Source organism: Protopterus annectens, chromosome 1.part2, assembly GCF_019279795.1.
Source record: "Protopterus annectens isolate FY-2018-M chromosome 1.part2, PAN1.0, whole genome shotgun sequence".
Lineage (NCBI taxonomy): Eukaryota > Metazoa > Chordata > Ceratodontiformes > Protopteridae > Protopterus > Protopterus annectens.
This window is the reverse complement of record NC_056727.1, coordinates 327,677,812-327,700,208: the sequence shown is the minus strand read 5'-3', so window position 1 is coordinate 327,700,208 and position 22,397 is coordinate 327,677,812.

Here is a 22,397-nt window from a genome sequence, read left to right as displayed (position 1 = left end):
AACCAAATGTGACATCTGCCTGGGCTCCAAGCCAGTGTCTGATCCTACCCTGGTGAGATGGTTGTATATGCAATAACCTGATATAGCTGATTACATCAGCATTGTCTGTTGAGCATGTGGTGGTACAGCAGCATTGTATGTTGAGCATATGGTGATAACAGTGCCCCTCATGCTGGTGTAAAAGGATCTCTATAATGTCAAGTAACATCTGTGACACACACAATTGACTGCAGTGAGAACAGAACCCCTACTTATCTAAGTACACTGACTACATAACCCAGTACTATATGCAAGCACTACAGCACAAGTCTGACTTTTACATGTCTACAGGTCAACTTATAGCAGATGACACCGGTAGGCCATATGGGAGATAAGAGGTTGGGAGAGCTGCATGAAATGGATGTGTAGGCTTCTGCAAGTATGAAAAGACTAGCAAGCCATGCCATTGGAGAAGTAACTGTAGGATAGCACACATCTACTCTGCTGAGTAGACACACACACAGACAGACACACACACACACACACACACACACACACACACACACACACACACACACACACACAGTTGATTGCAATGAGAACAGAACCCTACCTAAGTATACATACTATAGAACTCAATACATTATACAAGCACCACAGCACAACTCTGACTTTTACATGGCTGCAGGTGAACTTATGGTAGATGACATCAGCAGGCCATGTGTGAGGCCTGTATAGGCACTTAGATTCATAGGTTCATATGAGGCCAGTAGCCTAACTGTAGAGTGTGTCCTAGGTGTGTAAAAGCCTACAAGTACCCTTACTGAGCATAGTTGGATGTTTGAGTTTAGCAGAGGAAGATTGTCAGCACCACCGACTGGCCCTGTCCATGAGGGAGCATACAATATTATATATTAGAAACACAACTGTAAGACTGCAATCCATCTCTGCTACTTTGGTCAATCAAGTGGTGAACAGGACTCGGACCAAGGAATTAAAAACTGTTTATTGAATATACACAGGACAATGTGGTAAGCACTTTCATCTGCAATTGCAGACTTCTTCAGATTTATATATTATACTTTTGCAGTGTAGTTGATATATGTGTGTAAAAAATACTGAGCGCCCAGGATTGTGTTATTTGTGGGGATGGATAACACATGTATGTATTGTGAATATATGAGAATGTGCCTTGAAAAACTGATCATATGTACAGAAGATTAGCCAAATTTGGACTGTCACCTCCAAAGAGAGAGGTGACAACAACATGGCCATGTTGTATAGCCAATTGGACTGAATCAATTGTCTCAAGTAGACACATTTGTGGTATTGAGAGCTATGTATGGGTTGATTTATTTTTTGGGACAAGTGCACTATTTTTTGGAGAGAGAGAGAGACAGAGAGGAATGTTGGGGAAAGGACATAGGTATGTCTGGGACAGGTAAGTTGGCAAGGTGAGGAAGCAATTTTTGACAGACAGGACATACAAGACACAGAGATGGTGAAGAACACAAGAGGTGGGTGAACACTCATGGTTGGGGTAAAGGTGTGGACCTTGCAATCCCATGGAGGTCAAATTGGGTGACAGTGAGAATCGAGTCCTTACCCACTGGACTGTCATCATTGTCACCTCACTGTATGGATGGCTGCAGTGTCTGATGTCTGTGTCTCCTTGTGTTATTCAGTATAATAATTTTAAGCAGTGTCTCCATCCAGCATAGGCATGCATCCACAATGTAGCACACAATCCTATGCACCATCCCCAGCAGTTCTTCTTCGGTGATAAAATCACCCCTCAGCCATTGCTCCCAGAGGGAATCACAGGTCTGTCCTCTGGGGCAGAAGTATATGAGGGGCCAGGTAATACAGGGGTAGCAAAAGGGGTGCTACCAGGTTGCATCTCAAACGTGCTGGTCCTTGGTGTCATAGCTGGTGGAGTGGGTGTAGGTGGAACCAATGGGTCTGGTCTATACTGCTGTGATGTGGGGGAAAAATACAAACAACCCAAAACAAAAAAAAAGAGTGAGAGAGAGAAAATAAGGGTTGGGGTGAGATATTGCACAAGTTGTCTTTACATCTTAGGATCTGACTCCCAGCTGCTGAGTGTACCTGGCCTAGCATCTCAAACTTTGTTAGAAACCTTTAACCTACAGTAATATCTTGTGAACATACCTACCTGGTGAAAGGACTCCCTGCAAACCACATCCTTACTACTCCTCTATACCTTAAAGACTTGCCGTCCTGCTTATTGAACCCTGTTTACAAGGAGGCAAGAAAGTTAGAAACCTTTAACCTACAGTAATATCTTGTGAACATACCTACCTGGTGAAAGGACTCCCTGCAAACCACATCCTTACTACTCCTCTATACCTTAAAAACTTGCCGTCCTGCTTATTGAACCCTGTTTACAAGGAGGCAAGAAAGTTAGAAACCTTTAACCTACGGTAATATCTTGTGAACATACCTACCTGGTGAAAGGACTCCCTGCAAACCACATCCTTACTACTCCTCTATACCTTAAAGACTTGCCGTCCTGCTTATTGAACCCTGTTTACAAGGAGGCAAGAAAGTTAGAAACCTTTAACCTACAGTAATACCTTGTGAACATACCTACCTGGTGAAAGGACTCCCTGCAAACCACATCCTTACTACTCCTCTATACCTTAAAAACTTGCCGTCCTGCTTATTGAACCCTGTTTACAAGGAGGCAAGAAAGTTAGAAACCTTTAACCTACGGTAATATCTTGTGAACATACCTATCTGGTGAAAGGACTCCCTGCAAACCACATCCTTACTACTCCTCTATACCTTAAAGACTTGCCGTCCTGCTTATTGAACCCTGTTTACAAGGAGGCAAGAAAGTTAGAAACCTTTAACCTACGGTAATATCTTGTGAACATACCTACCTGGTGAAAGGACTCCCTGCAAACCACATCCTTACTACTCCTCTATACCTTAAAGACTTGCCGTCCTGCTTATTGAACCCTGTTTACAAGGAGGCAAGAAAGTTAGAAACCTTTAACCTACAGTAATATCTTGTGAACATACCTACCTGGTGAAAGGACTCCCTGCAAACCACATCCTTACTACTCCTCTATACCTTAAAGACTTGCCGTCCTGCTTATTGAACCCTGTTTACAAGGAGGCAAGAAAGTTAGAAACCTTTAACCTACAGTAATATCTTGTGAACATACCTACCTGGTGAAAGGACTCCCTGCAAACCACATCCTTACTACTCCTCTATACCTTAAAGACTTGCCGTCCTGCTTATTGAACCCTGTTTACAAGGAGGCAAGAAAGTATGTTATATCAGATAAAGTGGTAATTTATAAACTATTTGTACATATCTTGAGTACGTACTAGATGCTAACTCAGCCAGGATACCTAGCAGCTATTCCTCCCTCTTTATCACCTAGCGACTAGAAGCTTTTGTCACTCTTGTGCCTCCTCCTGCTACTATCCCTAGGAGTCTTCCCAAACCTTGATACATTTCTCTCTGCCCACCTGCCTCTGTTGGTAACTCTTTCTGTCCACTTCATACCATTCTAAACCAGGTTAGCACCTAAATCTTACCCCCTTTCCTGGTATCTAAAGAAGCCAATGTTCTATCCTTTGCTGGTGAACTGGCTTCCTGCCCTATCTCCCTGCTACTCTCTCTTGCCTTTGCTCTCTACCACCACTTACCTCCACGTCCACTATCACCTATCCTCCTACTCCTTCCCTACTAAGGTACACAGCAGTTAGCTGCTTACTGTTAGGTTTTTGCTTACTTCTTGCTCACCTATCTGAACTTTTAGTCTATCTGCCCCAAATTCATACTTTCTGTTCTGCATCTCTACTCTAACCTCTGTATGCACCTACCTGTTTCCCACTCCCTCTTAACTTAGCACCTACACCTCCCTCTTCCCTTTAACTCCTTGCTAGTAATTAACTTGGTTCACCCCACCCCCATATAGACCTATATGTTAAGTATTGCTAGTGTAACTTCCTTGCTCCTCCTAACCTAATTGGCCGCCTCTCCCCTCCCCCCCCACCTCACATCCTTTCAATTCCCATAAAACACTCTCATCTGGTCGGCCACCTTTCTTTACATCTTAGGATCTGACCCCCATCTGCTGAGTGTACCTGGCCTAGCGTCTCAAACTTTGTAAGTGACTGTGTGTTTTTTACTGTGTAACATTATTGCCTGGATATTCTGATAGGCATTTGAGTTGTTTTTTGGTTACTAGGACTTGAGCCATATGCAGTATTACAGTGCAGTAATTTAAAATGTACTTTATTAATGTTTTACAAGCGACCTCTGCACTAATTACTGAGCGTACCACGTGGCATTGTAGTAGCCTACTTCGTATCCGTGGGTACGAGTTGTGTGTACCAGTTTGTATTACTGCCAGATTAGATGGTTATGACTACTCGTTTCTTGATTTATCAGTGCTGTGCAGGTTTTAGTACCTTACCTAGCCTATTTTTTACCTGAGCTACCTAGTAGTTGCTAGCATTGTGTCTGGCCGCTTACATTTCACACGTACACTATTTGAATTCATAGCAAACTGCCCGCTTCCTACTTGCAACGCAACGCAACGCTTCAGACTTTTATCTGGCGTACTTTATGAACGCTTGCCTTTATTGTGCGGCTGTCTAAAGCATTAATCACACCTGATAATAGCAAACGTGGCCTTATTTTTGCTGCATTATCGAAAATTCTTTTTAAATGTATTTACCTCTAGCGACGGCTACATTTAGTTTATTTTGCCATCAGTAAACAAGCGACGCAAAGTGGACATTGTCTCCGGGCGAAAGAACCAGAGCCTCTGCTCCTACTTAGCGATACACATGAACACCACACTTCGTACTCTGTCCTTAAGTTCACACGGGACCGAAGTGAACTGATTTTAAAGGTGGCAATCTGATAACGGATGAGATAATTTGTACATCTCTTGCGTTCTATTAAAGACAACTAAGCATTCGATAACAAAAGAGATAGTTTGTACATCTCATGCTTTCTATTTTAGATAACTAGGCATTGTAGGAAAATATCTATTACAATACAGTTATTACTGTGCTACCAATAAGGTAAACTATCTACTCTATGCAAAGAATGCTCGAATATGGTGTTTTGTTGCCTAAAAAGTAAAGTAACACTGTAAAGTTATCTTTGACCCTTGAGCAATAGAACTGCTGCATTTCAATAGTCTACTTGTATGAGTACTATGTGCCATTGTTAGTTTGAACAAATGCAGGGATACCAGCATTATGTCTGCTATTATTGCCATGAATGCTTTTCAAATGTTTGTTTAAATAGAAGCTGCCATTCCTTGCTTTGTATCTGCTTACTTTGAAATGTTTGTTTTTTAACTGTCTGTATGACCTCAAGCTGCTCTGAGTATTACCCTGACTGTAGTTTTAAATACCTGTAGCCTATTATGAACTGCATGCACTGTGTGTATTACCCTATTATTTAAGTTGTATTTCTTACCCTTCACTATCTTTTTTCTTGTCCCCTCTGTTCCTAGGTTAGAAACCTTTAAGCTACAGTAATATCTTGTGAACATACCTACCTGGTGAAAGGACTCCCTGCAAACCACATCCTTACTACTCCTCTATACCTTAAAGACTTGCCGTCCTGCTTATTGAACCCTGTTTACAAGGAGGCAAGAAAGTATGTTATATCAGATAAAGTGGTAATTTATAAACTATTTGTACATATCTTGAGTACGTACTAGATGCTAACTCAGCCAGGATACCTAGCAGCTATTCCTCCCTCTTTATCCCCTAGCGACTAGAAGCTTTTGTCACTCTTGTGCCTCCTCCTGCTACTATCCCTAGGAGTCTTCCCAAACCTTGATACATTTCTCTCTGCCCACCTGCCTCTGTTGGTAACTCTTTCTGTCCACTTCATACCATTCTAAACCAGGTTAGCACCTAAATCTTACCCCCTTTCCTGGTATCTAAAGAAGCCAACGCTCTATCATTTGCTGGTGAACTGGCTTCCTGCCCTATCTCCCTGCTACTCTCTCTTGCCTTTGCTCTCTACCACCACTTACCTCCACGTCCACTATCACCTATCCTCCTACTCCTTCCCTACTAAGGTACACAGCAGTTAGCTGCTTACTGTTAGGTTTTTGCTTACTTCTTGCTCACCTGTCTGAACCCGCCTCCGTTCAAGTGGCTCACTCCGCTCCCCTACCCTGCCCCCAATTCCCACCCACCCCCAGTGGTCCTACACTTATTCATCTAGTAGACACTCCCCTATCTTCTTCAATACACTCAAATTGTTAACTCAATTATCCACTTTGAACCTCTGAAGTGTACCACACACCCACTAATTAACATATCTAGCTCCTCCCCTTCTTACCTAATCTTCCTACCCTTCCCCATCTGTACCCATACTCTACTTCTCTTCCCTTTGTTCACTATCCCTATCATTACAATGTGTACAACTTTCTTTCCTTCACAACTTAAATTACTTATCTCCTTATCACTTCTATCTTTTCTTGTCACTACTTATTTACATCCTATGAATACCCACTTAACTCTTCTCTTCCTTTTCCCTCTAAATACACCTCTACATCTATATCTCCTTTCTCTCTCACCTTCTTAAATCTCACCTATCAGCCTAACTACCCACTAGCTAAATACCACAGACTAACACACTTCAAATCAAGCAAACCAAAAACTAGGAAAGTATTTAACTGTATTTACAAACTTCCTCTAGCAAAATATTATAAACTCCTCCACTCGCTATTGGACGGAGATATTCATACTAACCCTGGCCCACACCATACCAATACCAATGTCCACAAAAAACAAGACAAACCTCATTCTCTAATATCTTCCATATCTAGCAACTCCCTCTCTATTGCCCATCTAAACATACGAAGTATTTGCAATAAAATCACTCAAGTCCATGCCCTCCTAGAAATCCATCAATTTGACATTTTATGTTTAACTGAAACATGGCTCAAGCCAACCATTAAAGACAATGAAATCACTCCACCTGGGTATAGCATCATTAGACTTGATTGCACTGCCAAAAAGGATGGAGGGGTAGCAATTGTATACAAAACAAAATTCCAGCTTAGTAATCTCAATCTGACTCTTACCGTAGAAAATAATGCCGAAATAATCAGCTCCAAACTTCAACTCAACACTTCCAAAGCTATAAATATCATTTCTGCTTATCTCCCTCCAGGAAATAACATTAATACCCTTGAATGTATCCTCAGTTCACTCTCGCCCAACCTCCCACAAGAAACATTAGTCTTAGGTGACTTTAACATTGATTGGTTTACCTGTAACAATACAAATCCTACCTCCCATATAAACCTCTGTGGCTTCATACAACTCATCAATAGTCCTACTAGAACTAACAAAACCAACAATAATGAAACCACCTTAGACTGGATCCTCACTAATACTCCCCAACAGAACTACCAAGCAGGTACCCTACCAGAAGACCTAAGTGACCACTCATTAACATATATTATTAGACATAAAACCAACCTAATCTTACCTACTACCTACAGAACCCTACGCTCCAAAAAGCAATTTAACATTGAGCATTTTCTAACTGAGTTAAGACTATGTAATTGGTCCCCAATAAAATATCTCCCACTTAACGAGGCAGTAGATTACTTTAATTCCACTTTCTTGTCTATCCTGGATCAACATGCCCCAAGTCGTACTATTAGAACCAAAGCTAAAGCAGCACCCTGGCTGACCAACAGTACTATGCAAAAAATAATTCTCAGAAACAAATCTTGGGCAAAATGGCATACCACAAAAAACCTATCAGACCACCAATACTTCAAACAGCTTAGGAATAGTACAAAAAAAGCCATACTGACAGACAAAAAGAACTACTACCTTCAATTACAACAAACCTCCAAAATGAACCTAAAAATTCTGGGCCAGTATAAATAATCTCTTATCCCCAAGCCAGTCTATCACACCCAACCCTCAGGACTCTAATCCAGACAATCCCACACAAATTGCCAATGACTTCAATTCTTTCTTCACTAATACCATCCAAACTCTTGCTAGTCACCTATCTCCTGACACCTCTAAACTACTCTTACCTACCACAAATACTCCTCCTACTCTTCACTTACAACCTATATCTACATCCTTTGTCTCATCTCTGCTCCAAAAACTTAAACCTACCACCCCTCTGCAGACAAACTTCCTGCTGAATTCTTGCAAATTGGAGCCAAAGCCATTGCTTACCCTATTTCTATTCTAATAAATAGATCTATTAATGAAGGAATCTTCCCTTCTATCTGGAAGATATCTCACATTATCCCACTACACAAAGGGGAGAAATGTAATGACGTTTCAAACTATCGCCCAATAGCACTACTATCACCTCTAGCCAAAATTATGGAGAAATGTATCCACAAACAACTTCTTAACCACCTTCTCCAAAACAGTCTACTTGCTAACAGCCAGCATGGATTCAGACCTTCCCACAGTACTACCACTGCCTTACTCTCCTTTACCAACACCATCAACCACAACCACAACAACAATTACCTATCATCTTCAGTCTTCATTGACTTATCTAAAGCCTTCAACATGGTTAATCATAAACTCCTCCTACACATACTAAAATCTCTCTCACTTGACACCCCTTCCTTAACTTGGTTCACATCTTATCTTGACAACCGTCAGCAGGCAGTACTCTGGAAGAATTCATTATCTAATCTCCTACCTATCTCTTTAGGCGTACCTCAAGGGTCTATCATAGGCCCCCTCTGATTTTCAATCTTTATTAATGACCTCCAATCAGCTATCCCTAACACCACTTGCATACAATATGCAGATGATTCTACTATAATCTGCACTGCCACCTCTCAAAATGAACTTCAGTCTCTTACCCAAAAAGCCTTTTCTTCTGTTGAAAAATGGTTCTCTGATCGTTGCCTTCTCCTCAACCCCAAGAAAACCAAACTGTTACTGTTCCCACCTACCCATAAATGTACACCACTTAATTTCTCTCTCACATCCACTGATAGCACTCTCATTTCTCCTGACTCAACAACAAAATTACTAGGAATAACTGTTGACAACAATCTAAACTTTGACTCACACATCAACAACACTATAAAAGTAGTTAACAAAAAAATTGGTTCTCTCTACAGAATCAAACCCTTCCTTACACATGAAACAAGAACCATCTTAGCTAGATCTCACCTCATCTCTACTCTTCTATATGCCTCCCCCATCTATACTAATCTCTCCAAAAGCAACCTGAAGAAACTTGCTACATCCTACTATAATATTGCTAGATTCGCTACAGGATCCCAGTTTTGAACTCACCACTGCCTGAACCTAAGACAACTAGGTTGGCTTGAATTTACCAACAAATTAATACTTCAACAGCTCTTAATAGCTCACAAAATTCTACACCAACCAACTAAAATACCAATACTCTCTAACCTTGTTATACCTTACAAGAACATGAAACAGCTACGCTCCTCAAACAAACTACTGATTTATACTCCCAAACCTAATAACTCAGCAGGGGACTGCCTCTTTTCCAACTCTGTTGGAAAAATGTGGAACAAACTACCCTCTGATATCACATCTTTGTCTACACTCTCACTTTTTAAAAGACAACTAACTATCCATCTCAATAGTCAATGGCTTTGCCCCTGTACCAACCCAGATTAACTTTGCCTCTTCCTCAATCTCTTTTTCTTACCCTACACCCTCATAACTTTCCTTTTCTTAATATCTATGTAGTGAAATGTTATCTCATATACACAGTACTACCACGGTAAAAAAAAAAAATATATATATTTTTTTTATTATTATTTCTTTGTACAAAGACATTAGGACATTTTTCTCCTTGTTTGTTACTATCATAGTTGTACATTGCATATATTGCCTAACTTTGTTTTTTAAATTCTAATCTTGTATGGTCTATTCTGTATTAACAATGTAATATTCCATTGGAGCTTTTCTCCCCGGGCCTCTACTGAAAATGGACATATATCCAGTTAGACTAGCCCGGTCAACAAATGTAAAATAAAATAAATAAATAAATAAATAATTTGCTTGTTTAGGCGGAAGAGAGTGGTCTTCCAGTTTTGGGTTCTCACTTTTGTATTTGTAGACAGCTTTGTTTGCTTACTGTATAACCTAGTAATGACATATGTGTGTCTGTCCAGGACAAGATAAAAGTGCCCTACAGGCTGTTGTAAAAGGCTTACTGTAATGTCTAGCAACAGCTCGCACACACACATACACACACACACACACACACACCTCCCCCAAGTCTGACTTAAAGTGCGTCAGACAACACTTTATAGATGATGACCTCAGCAGTGTCTATTGAGGACAAAATAACAGTGCCCCACAAACTGCTGTAAATGGCTCACTGTAAAGTCCAGCACACACACACACACACACACACACACACACACACACACACACACACACACACACACACACACACACACACACACCCATTTGACTGCAGTGAGAATAGAACCCCTACCTAAGTACACAGACTACAGAACATAATACTTATTGCAAGCATCACAGCTCAAGTCTGGCTTAGAATGTGTCAGACAACACTTCATAGATGATGACATCAGTTGTGTCTGTAGAGGACAAGATAACAATGCCCCACAGGTTGTTGTAAAAGGCTCACTGTAAAGTCCAGCAACAGGTCACACACACACACACACACACACACACACACACACACACACACACACACACACACACACACACACACACACACACACACACACACAAAACTCCCCCCATTTGACTGCAGTGAGAGTAGAACCCATACCTAAATACACACGCTACAGAGCACAGGAATTAATGCAAGCACCACAACACAAGTCTGATATTGACAGGACTGCAGGTGAACTTATTGTAGATGACATTGGCAGGTGATATGGGAGACAAGAGTTTGGCAGACCTGCATGAAATGAGTGTGTAGGCTTGTGCAAGTCTCAAAAAACTGGCAACCATGCCATTAGAGAAGTAACTGTGGGACACACACTTCTCTTCTATGTAGACACACACACAGACCCAGTTGACTGCAGTGAGAATAGAACTGCAACCTATCTAAAGGCACAGACTACAAAACACAGTACTTAACACAAGTGCCCTGGCACAAGTCTGATTTTGACATGGCTGCAGATTAACTTATAGCAGATGACATCGGCAGGCCATGTGGGAGACAAGACATTGGGAGGCCTGCATAGACACATTGCTTCATAGTGTCATCTGAGGCTAGTAGCCAAATAGTAGTAGGCTGTTTAGAAGCCTAGCTGTGTAGCAACCCAAATACCCGTATTGAGCATACTTGGCTGATTGCGTTTTGCAGAGCCAGGCTGTGAGCACCTCCAAGTGGCCCTGTCCATGAGTGAACACACAACATTATATCTAACAATTTGTATTGCGGTTGATATATGTGCAGGAAATGTAATGAGACCCCAGGGTTGTAGTTCTTGTTTGTTGTGGTTTGGGGTGGAACAAATGGATGTATTGTAAATATATGACATATACTGTGCCCTTAGTTTGCAGTGTTTCCACATGTAGTTTTATGCCATACAATGGAATTGGACACTAAACACCAATAATAAAATATCATATATACAATTCCATAGGGCAACAAGCGTTGGTTAACAAAGTGCATATGTATATGAGATAGGCCTGTTTGTGCATTGGGAAGTAGCTGCATTGCTAATGTTTCACAGTTACTGTTATGTGCTATGATGGCTAAGAGCATTAATTGAATGGAAATCTGTTTTTTTTCCTGCTTCTGCAATGTTGTGCTTTGCACAAACTAGATAAGCTTAGGCAAACTTATTTTCGGTACGTGGCACATCATGCAAATGTGGAATTAAAAGAAGACAAAGAGGAAAAGAGAATAAAACTAAGGGATGCATATGCAAAATTTGTAAATGCACAGTAAAAATTGATAGTACATATCACAAATTTCTACATACTTATGTCAGGATTTGAACCCTCACACCAATACAGCTTCAGAAAACAGGAGAGATGCCTTAGTCGTCTTTGCCAGACAAACAGCTTTGCATCAATAAAATGTTATTTTATTTATTTATTTTACATTTGTCGGACAGGGATAGTCCGACTGGACTCATGTCCATTTTCAGCAGAAGCCTGGGGAGAAAAGCTCCAACATACAATATGAAAACAGTTTAAACATAATAATTAGATGTTTAAAGATACTTGTTATGCAGTCAATATTATGAGGCCTAAGAAAACATCTAAGAATTTACTAAATTACATTCTACAAGAAATATAGGACATTCATAGAGATAAACTTTATATACAATCTATTTACACAACATAGGGTTTAAACATTGATAGCAAATAAGATTCTGAGAAGAAATGGGTGGAGGTAAGAACTGTAGATTCTATAGAAACAGCTAGGGCTAGATAGTGTAGGGTTTTCCTGATAGAGGTTAGATATGGAGTTAATTGTGAAAGTGGTGAAGGTGAGATGAGGAGGATAATGTTCACCCAGGTACAGAGCAGGGACATAACCAGTTTATATTGAAGTGGTCTTTTATAATTTTATTGAAGGAGGGTAGAGAGTTTTCAGAGGTAATGATGGTAGGAAGAGAGTTCCAAATCTTAGCACTATAGTTGGAATAGAGTGAGTCACCTGCTGAATTATTAGATTTGGTGACTTTGACTTTGAAATAAATGAAGTCATTCTTCACACAACCAACTGCATCAGAATGTACACTGCTATCAAACCATGTGATTTGTACATATAATTCTCTTTACTATATTTGGACATAGAGCAGTTAGTGATTGCACAACCTGTCATGATTATGCTTACAAATATACAACTCTGTCTTACCTTTCTTTGCTTCTTGGTCATTCATCAGTTATCTAACACATCCAATGTGTAAGCCATTCCATATAATTGGCCTTAACATGTGAGAGGATATTAACTGGGAATAATATGATATGCAGTTGCCAACAAATGAAGTCCAGGTTGGATGGCACAAACACACATATATTGTTCTTTTGAAGGTAGCATAGCTGAGTTACTGTTATGGCAGGAAAAAGGTTAAACTCCTCTTTTTTTTGGGGGTTGGGGGCAGCTCAGTTACTGTTGTGACACGAAGTCTGAAGTCTGACACTGCAATGTGTTTAATCACTTCTAACTTCTGTCTTCAATAATTTGCCAGTACAAAGGTATGGTGCTAAACTGTGGCCATGCATGGAACATCAGTATTCTTCAGGGGTATGGCTGTGTGAATCTTTCATGCTTGAGGCCTACTAATTACTAATAGACAAATATAAGTAAAATTAGTGTCTGGTGTCACATGTTAAGGTGCCATGCTTATTATACAAATCCACCACTATTTACTTGCTTACTGTACCAAGTTAGAAAATACAAGGATATGCCATAATATTATTAAGGAATACACTCTAGGTTCAGGACATACATTACAAATGCAGCAGCTGACACACCTTTAGTTCAGGAATGACTCTTTCTGACATAAGCAGTACACAACCAATGTATGGGGAGGTAAAGGTTGTGTGAGTTGCCTGGCATCAATTTTGCTATATGTATGTGAGTAGAAGAAAGGTATTAGGTCCCTAGGTGGTCAGCGAATGTGCTATGTGTTGTCTTTTAGCCAAAGTAATGGCATACTGTACATCTGTCTACAGGAACAGCAGCTGGAGGTTTCTCCTCTGAGTCCTCCTCTGACTGTGGCTGTTGTGACCTAGGCATTGGTGGGGGAGGTGTCCCTTCCTCTTGCTGATCCTGCTGAAGCTATTTCCACAGGATCAGATTGAGGAACATTGCATATACTTGGATTATACTGCAGGGCTCCACCAGATATATCTAGGTACCAGAACTGTGACTTCAGACACCCAAACACACACTGATGTTTCTAGTTTGAGCATGTCCCTCACTATGGCATTCTTCTGTGGGTGTGCATGCACTTCTGATGGGTATCATCAGCCAAGGTTCCAGGGCATAGCCATCATCCTCAATAAATTGCCCCATGGGATGTCCCCCCTAGCAAACATCTGGTACAGCTGTGATGTGTGCCAGATATGGCAGTCACAATAACTGCCAGGATTGCAAGTAAACACATTCAAGATAATTCCCTGGGCATTACACATGACTTGGCAGTTGGAGTGGTATCTTTTGTGGTTAATGTAGATTCTACCCTGCTCACCAGGTGATACCTTAATGTGTACATGAGTGCACCTAGTACTTCAGGGTAGTGCAGTACATGGTAAAACAATTCCATATTGCTGGCCTTCTCTTCAGAACTACAGGAGAAAAAGGGTCTATATTGAATGTTCCAACTTTCAAAAGTTCGACTGTCATATGGTCGACACCAAATGATCGAATTTTTGAAAGTTCAAATGTTTTAACGAAGATCTCTGTACAGAGCAGAATGGGAAGATTTCCCTTTTCTGCACTGTAGTGTGATCTCGGAGTTGGTATATTTAAAGAGTAGGGGGTGTGGGGTGTGCATGGAGGCTTGCCTCCTGCTTAAAATGTTCAGGTAAATTATTTGTGTAGTTTTTTTCTTTTTTATTAGATTTTCGAACTTTTAAAAGTTCGATCATATGATGTCGACCATATGACACTCAAACTTTTGAAAGTTTGATTATCTAATATAGACCACAGGAAAAATATGTGGTCACTGGCATGTGTGAGCATAGCATTCAGAAATTGGTGGAGGATCCTGCAGGCTGATGCCTGTGACACACCCATCATGTCCCCAGTTGGTCTTTGAAAAGTACCTGTAGCTAATATTCTAAAGACTACAAATACCTTATTTTCCACTGGCATGGGTTGGTTCTGGCTCTGAGTTGAGGGTGGCAGAGCTCATAGAGTTCTCAAAATATTTCCCTGTCCACGCAGTAGCACTCTACAATCTCCAGCTCATGTAGCACCTGGAAAGTTACCCTGGGCCTGAATACTCTTCTCCTTCTCAGCCTAGGCCTATTGTCAACAGAACCAGCAACACTGCCTTCAGCATGTAGCACATACATATGTAGAATAGCTGCAGCAGCCCCTAGCATTGTGTCAGTTAAAATTTCCTTGTCTCTACTCCAATGGTATTGAAGGATTGAGGAAAAAACAGAATGGAGGCTACACTGATGATTTATACATTGTTGAATAGTTCCACTGTGTTGGATTGGTTGAGTAACATGCAATTCACCTCCTTATGCTATAATTAGCATCTATTAAACACACCTTTGCTTGCTCATTAGTGCACTATGTGCACTTCCACACACCTCTGTGCACCTTCAGATAAATAAGGTAAGCAAAGGCAATGTTTTATTTATTTTTTTTATTTTATTTATCATTTGTTGACCGGGAAAGTCCGACTAGGTTCCACAGAGCTTGTTTTCAGCGGAGGCCCGGGGAGAAATGCTCCAGATATTGATATGATAGATATCAATATTGATATTTGTTTCCTCCATTCTTGAGATATCCTGCAAATATGGACAATAAAAATTGAAGAACGGTTGCACTCCCTGCATTCAAACCCAGGGCCATCTTTATTCCAGCCCTAACACATATACAGTATGTGCTGCTACAGGAATAGTTACATAACAACCCTGAGAAGCCTGCCATTTATTCCTCTATTTCCCATGGTTACTCTAAGTGCCACATTATGTAAACAATGATAAAAATTAGAAAGGAATTTTTAACTTAAAGCAGACAGAGATGATACATTTTAACAACCAAATAATGAGGATGACACAGAACTTGGGAATTGTGCACTGCTTACATGCACTTTCACTCTTCACAGCCCTACATGTTCACCTCTGCAAGTGTAACCTGACACATCCCCTGATGTCAGCATTCACTGTTGCCATGCATTCAACACGAACGCTGTGGTTATTTTTTTTTGAGATTCAACCATTCTAATGAGGTTTGACCTCATTTACATCTTCACCATGCTGGCAGCCCAGAATCTATATGGTTAGTAACAGTGTACGCAGGGAAACTGCACAGGAGCCCAGTGTTGTAAACACAAGGGAGGGTATTACTTTGCATATATATCTGCACAGAGAAATACATGTTTTAATAAAATGGGACTGTAATCTATCAGCTATATGGTTACATTACAGTAGAATAGTCTGTTTTAAGACATTTAAACATTTTAGTGGCCTGCATTACTAGGAATATATTCTTCATTTGGGGGTGGGGGAGTGAAGTTGCATTTATGTCATAGCACTTAAAAAGTTATTTTTATATTTGTTACTCAGATTTTCTAGCATCCACAATGTGTAATTAGGTAATAATATGCATGGTATTACATGTTAAGGTTAGTTCTGTACAAATGTAAGAGCTTGTACTTGCTCTTGTTTCCATGTAGACTCCTTTCTGTGGCTGTATTCGGAAAGTTTTGGAATACACGACCAACACGAACACGAAGTCTACACTGTTGCTTTATAGGTTGTTGAATCATTCCACTGTGTTTAATTTGCTTCATTAGCATAAAATTCAACTACTTATGCTGTAATTTACATACCATGAAAGTTTCCTTGTTCGAGCTTGATTGCGCGTTGCTACGCGGAGTTTACTGAATCTAAAACTTTTTGTAGCCATGTACGCATCACGGTGCAATGTGCACATGGTCAGAATTCTCATGTAGGCTTTATTGAATGCCCAGATAGTCTAATTAAAAATGATGTTCTCATTTTCTTGTAATATAAGAACTGATAATGTTATTAGGAATACACTGTGCTCAGCATTCAGTGTTGGTGGTTCACTTATTATTTGTTGTCATTTGCATAATGGCTTCCCCAATATCTAGCCATTATTGCAAGTAGATAATGTCATAACCAGGTCATCTGTCTATCATGATTGCATCATAAATGACCTGGAAACAGATGTCTTACCTACTAGCAAGTGGTTTACTGCTAAAAGATTAATCCATCCATCCATCCATTTATCCATCAATCCATCCATCCATCCATCCATCCATCCATCCATCCATCCATTCACAACCCCTTTTTCCCATTTTTGCACATGGTGTAGGGGTGTCATCTCAACAGTGACAATCATCTAGAGCCAAGATTCACACGGCTGGGTGGCTAGCTTCTCTGAGAACAATGGTATTTGGCACTCAGTCAGGTGCCCGCTGACTGTTCAATGCATGAATCATCTGTCTGTGCTGTTGAAAACACATCTTCAACAAGGTGCTTAGAATATTCATAGATCCTACACTTTAAATGGAGAAGCATAAGATCTTCCTAAGAACAGGGGTTGACAATCAACTTATCTGCTCTTGGAAATTCTCCAAGTATTTCAGTCCTAAAGCACACTTGCAAAGGAATCCTCATGCCATAAATTTAGTATGCCTTGCATCTTGATCTTGCTATATTAATAAATGATCACTGACTACAGGTACTATATGTTTGCATCGAGGATGCATGCTCCTAACATTTTAAAGACAAAATCTTTGTTTCATCCTAATGAAAACTGATTGATTCCCACTTGAAGAGCTAGCAGACAAATATTGATGCCCATGATCTTTGAACTACAAAGTATGAAACACTGGTTGCCTCCTGCCCAAAGAGTGGCACTGTAGTAAATGAGACAGTAACACTTGTTGGTCTTGCCAGTAAACTCAAAGTGAGGAACTGTGCCTGGTGCCAGATTCACCCTGCCTCTTGGTTCTTAGTCTCATCCTTTCTAGGAACACAAAGGTTCATAGGGTCATAGGCAGTTACTAGGCTTGCAGTCCAGCAGAACATTGAGGAGCATAGCCCTAAATCCTTGGCGTCTCAGTACTGAAAAAAGAAACTCTTAAAAGTACTTATGATTAGGGTTGCCTATACCCACATTTCTCATTTCCTGATTACTTGACCATTATGTCTTTTACTACAGTATATTAACCCTTTCTTCACATGTTGTTGCATCCTTTTATTTTCTTTCATTATACTGAGTAAACTTTCCCACATCTCTAATAGAATATATTTTACCTCTGTAATAAATGATATGTACATTTCCATCGTTTTTGTTGTACATAAATATACTGTGTTTGCTGTCTTGCACATATTATTTGCCTTTTTCTTAATACAGAATCCTTGCTGCATTGTTTTGCATCAACACCACTGTATGGATATGCTTGCCCAGAAAATGTCATGTCTGAACAACAAGAAATCATTAAATATCACAAGATCAATGATTTCTCTCCACTTCTGAAGTTTACAGTGCTAATTCATTTACATTCTTTTGAAATTGAAGCTTTTATTATTATTTATTATTATGATTATCATTTTACATTTGTTGACCGGGTTTGTCTGGCTGAGCTGATAGCCGTTTTTCAGCAGAGGCCCGAGGGCAAAAGCTCCACAAAATTACAAAAAAATTGTTAATGAAAATAGTATTATAAGCAAAACAATTAACATTTTCAAGTTGAAACAGTAAAAGCATAAGACTATTTACAGAGTTTAAGTTGAGCTCTGTCTTAAGATATATACAAAAGCAATATGCATAGTTTGTAGGTACAGCCATGTGTAGTTAGAGTTAGTGAGGATCATACAGGTAGTAGATAAGTAGAAATATTTTAAGCCTGAGTGACAGGTAGTTACCTAGATAAGATGACTAAGACAGCTGACACATAACAGAAATGACCTATGAGGGCACAGAGTAAGCTATGTAGGAGAGGGAGACAGTTTATAGACAATGAATACAGTGATGTGACCAGCAACTTTTTAGGTAGTCTTATGTGGCCGATTTAAAATCTTTGAGTTGTTTGAGTGTTCTAATTTCCAATGAGAGTTTATTCCAAGAAATGGTAGGATAGTGGCTATAGAGATTTTGACCAGTTTTGTTCATGGGTTTATAGATTTGTAGTAAGTCCTGGTCTGAGCTACAGAGAGTCCTAGAAGGAGTGTAGAAGGAGATAAGAAGGGCAAGTTGGGACAGAAAGATGGTTGGTACAAGATAAGAGTGGATAAGCTGAAGCTGAGAGAGGAGTAGCAGGTGGGGTAATTCTATCCAGTTTAAGTGTTTTAAAGAGAGACAGTGATGAGATCTATCGGTTTGATTTGCAGCAACTCTGGCCACTTTGTTATAGGTAGTTTCAAGCTTAGTTAGGAGAGAGGTTTGGAGGTTGGTGAGGAGTTGAGAGCTGTACAATAGGCTTGGAAGGAGACAGGCATGAGAGAGGGAGACTTTAGCATTGTTAGATAGGAACTTTTTATTTCTGTATAAGAGGCCAAGTTTTTGATGGGTTTTCTTAATGCAAGTGTAACAGGCAAATCAAATTTCAGTTGGTCATCTATCATAACCCCTAGAAGTTTTGTGTTGGGTTCAGCTGTGATAGTTTTTTTTTAGAGAATGGATAGCAAAAGTGGATTTAAGATGGTTTGGGTTTTTGGGAAGAAAACATAAAAGTTTGGTCTTTTTAGGATTCAGAATTAGCTGGTTGTTAGAGAGCCAGGTTTCAACAGAGTTGAAGGATTTCTGAGAAACAGAATTTAAGTCAGAGAGGGTGTCAACAATTGTTATGACTGTAGAGTCATCAGCATTTTGGACAAGGGATTACTGAGAGCAGGAAGTGTAGAATAGATAAGTAAAGATAGATATTGAAGAGTAGTGGACCAAGTATAGATACTTGAGGAACACCCATTTTGAGAGGAAGAGGAGGAGAGAGAGAGAGAGCACAGAGCCATTTTACTGATTGTAGTCATTCTGTGAGGTGACTAGTAAACCATACAATGGTGGAGGTGGAGAACTTAAGGTTAGTGGGTTTGTCCAGAAGAAAGGAGTGAGAGACTATATCAAATTCTTTAGAGAGATGTAGGAATACGTATGGCACTAGTTTATTGCTATTGCTGGCCAAGGAAATAAGTGTTGGTAACTTTTTTTTTTCAATTTAAACATTTATTTATGTATGAAGCCGAGTAGAACATCACAAATACAACTTATACATATTTATTTTCCTTCTTCATGTAAACCATTAGACCTTGTATTATGTTTACTTGGATGCAGTTAAGGACGGGAGTTACATTTTTTATCATATTTTTAAAGTCGGGCATCAATGAATTTTCAGTACTGACTTTTCCAATTCAGAATCAAAGAGAAGCTGAGATTATCCAGCCAAGAACATGGTATAACCGATGAATTAATCCTGGGTCACCAGTATGTCAAATTCTCCACACACACACACACACACACACACACACACACACACACACACACACACACACACACACACACACACACACACAAACACACTGGAATATACATTGCAAACACCTATAGGCAATTTAAGGTCTTGCCAGTCCAATGACTTCCATGTCTTTGGGATGTGGGCAGAATCTGGAAAACTCCTGTGGACACAGGTCCCATATAGAATGTCACACAGCAAATACCCCCAGTTATAAAATGAATCGGACAATAAGTAGTGTGCGGTATTTGTGTTAAATATTTCACCACTGTGCTACCCACAAAAAACTTTAGTAAATGCTATAGAAATCACTAGCACTTAGAGCAAAATTGCATTTATTTATTTATTCATTCATTCATTCATTCATTCATTTATTTGCCTTTGTTATCTATGGTAGTCCAAATGGACAGAGTCCATTTTCAGTGGAGGTCTGGAGAGAAAAGCTCCTGGAAAAAAAACAGGTCATATATATGAGGACAATACAATATATATATATATATATATATATATATATATATATATATATATATATATATATATGTATACTATATAGATTATAATACACACACAGACACACACACACACGTGTGTGTGTGTGTGTGTGTGTGTGTGTGTGTGTGTGTGTGTGTATACATACAATATTGATTCAAGAAGCAAACACAAATATTCCGTGTACATAAAAAAATGAAAAAAAAAAAAAAAAGTCTGTAAACGCCTAAGTAGAACATACATACAATAATCCTAACATAGATGAGTACCATTAGCAAAAAAACTGCAGGTAGAGTTTTAGTTTATAAATAATTACATTTATAGTAGCAGTGTAATGAGGTATTCAGGATGGGAAGACATAAATTATTCCTAGATTTCTTCTGTTTTAGTTGTTCAAACAGAAAATATGCAACAATAAATGCAACAAGGAAGTGAGAAGGGATTATAATATAAGGGGTGGGGGTTAACATGGAAAAGCATGTACGGTGAATGGAGATATAGGAGTGAAGAGGGGTGAAAGGCAAGACAGGTATGTAATAGGACATTATGAAGGAGCGGGCAAGGGGGAAGAGAGACCAAAGAATGGAGATGACAGTGTTACAAGACTACAGTAACCATGAGAGTGGTGACTGAGAACAAATGGAGATAGTATAGCTTACAGCTCTAAAAATATTATCATTTGGATATTTAGGAACATTTACATTATATGCTCTAGGCAGCTGAGGCCCAAATGAAGTAAAATATATTGCCAAGAGTCATATGAGACTATAATCATTCAGAGTAATTGGAAAATATAATATGGTTTAAGTGGTACATCTTTACCCCTACTGATCCAGCTGGAATAGAGAAAAGAATTAACTACTACTCTTTCTTTTTCAGTTTGTTTAAGTTAAAAAAAATTTCTGATTTCAGAAATAAGTTTCTTTTATACTTTGGCTACGTATATGCAAATGAGGGAGTCTAGCAGACTTGCTCAGATTCTGTGCTGAAACCTATCCTTGTGAGTGAGAATATAATGGTGATTGCTAGCCTGCAGTGCTGGGCAGTTTGGGGTGTCTACAGGATGAGATGGGCCATTTTTAACTTTAGTAGGAAAGGGAGAAAGTTCTAGTCAGTTGATCTTCATAGGGGCAAGATGGTGATGGGATTTGTTAGACAGATTGGAGGTGAATGCTGTAGTTTTATTCTTGGTTTGCTTAAGTGTTGAGAGAGCTTAGTACTGGAAAAGTTGGAAAATATAAAGTATACATTGGTAACATGAAAGAATGAGCACTGGTGTGTCCAATCTACTAAGTGTACTTTTCTTCTCTATAGGATGGCAAGCTTATAATACATTTTAATTACTTATTAACATTAGTATCAAATTTTAAGTTTTAGTTGAAGACTATACCAAGTAATTTGGTATTATTTTTGACTGCCTTATTTTGAGTGCAAGAGGTTGGCAAAATATTATGATTCATAACCGTATTATTTCCTACTGCATGGTTAGTGAAGAACATGGCTTTAGTTTGGTTTGCATTTAGTAGTTACTATGAGTCACTTAGCCATTTTTGCATACTGGAAAATGATAACTGTAGCCCAGGATTAACGTCTATGGATTTTGTCGAATATAATAAGGTTGAGTTATTAGTTTATTGTATAGCCTATACAGAAAGGAAAGCAGACATCATATTCTTGAGATGATATTAAATATAGTCTCAGTACTGATCATTATGATACACCTGTATTGCTGAGATCAGCTGCAAAAGGAGCATCTAATGA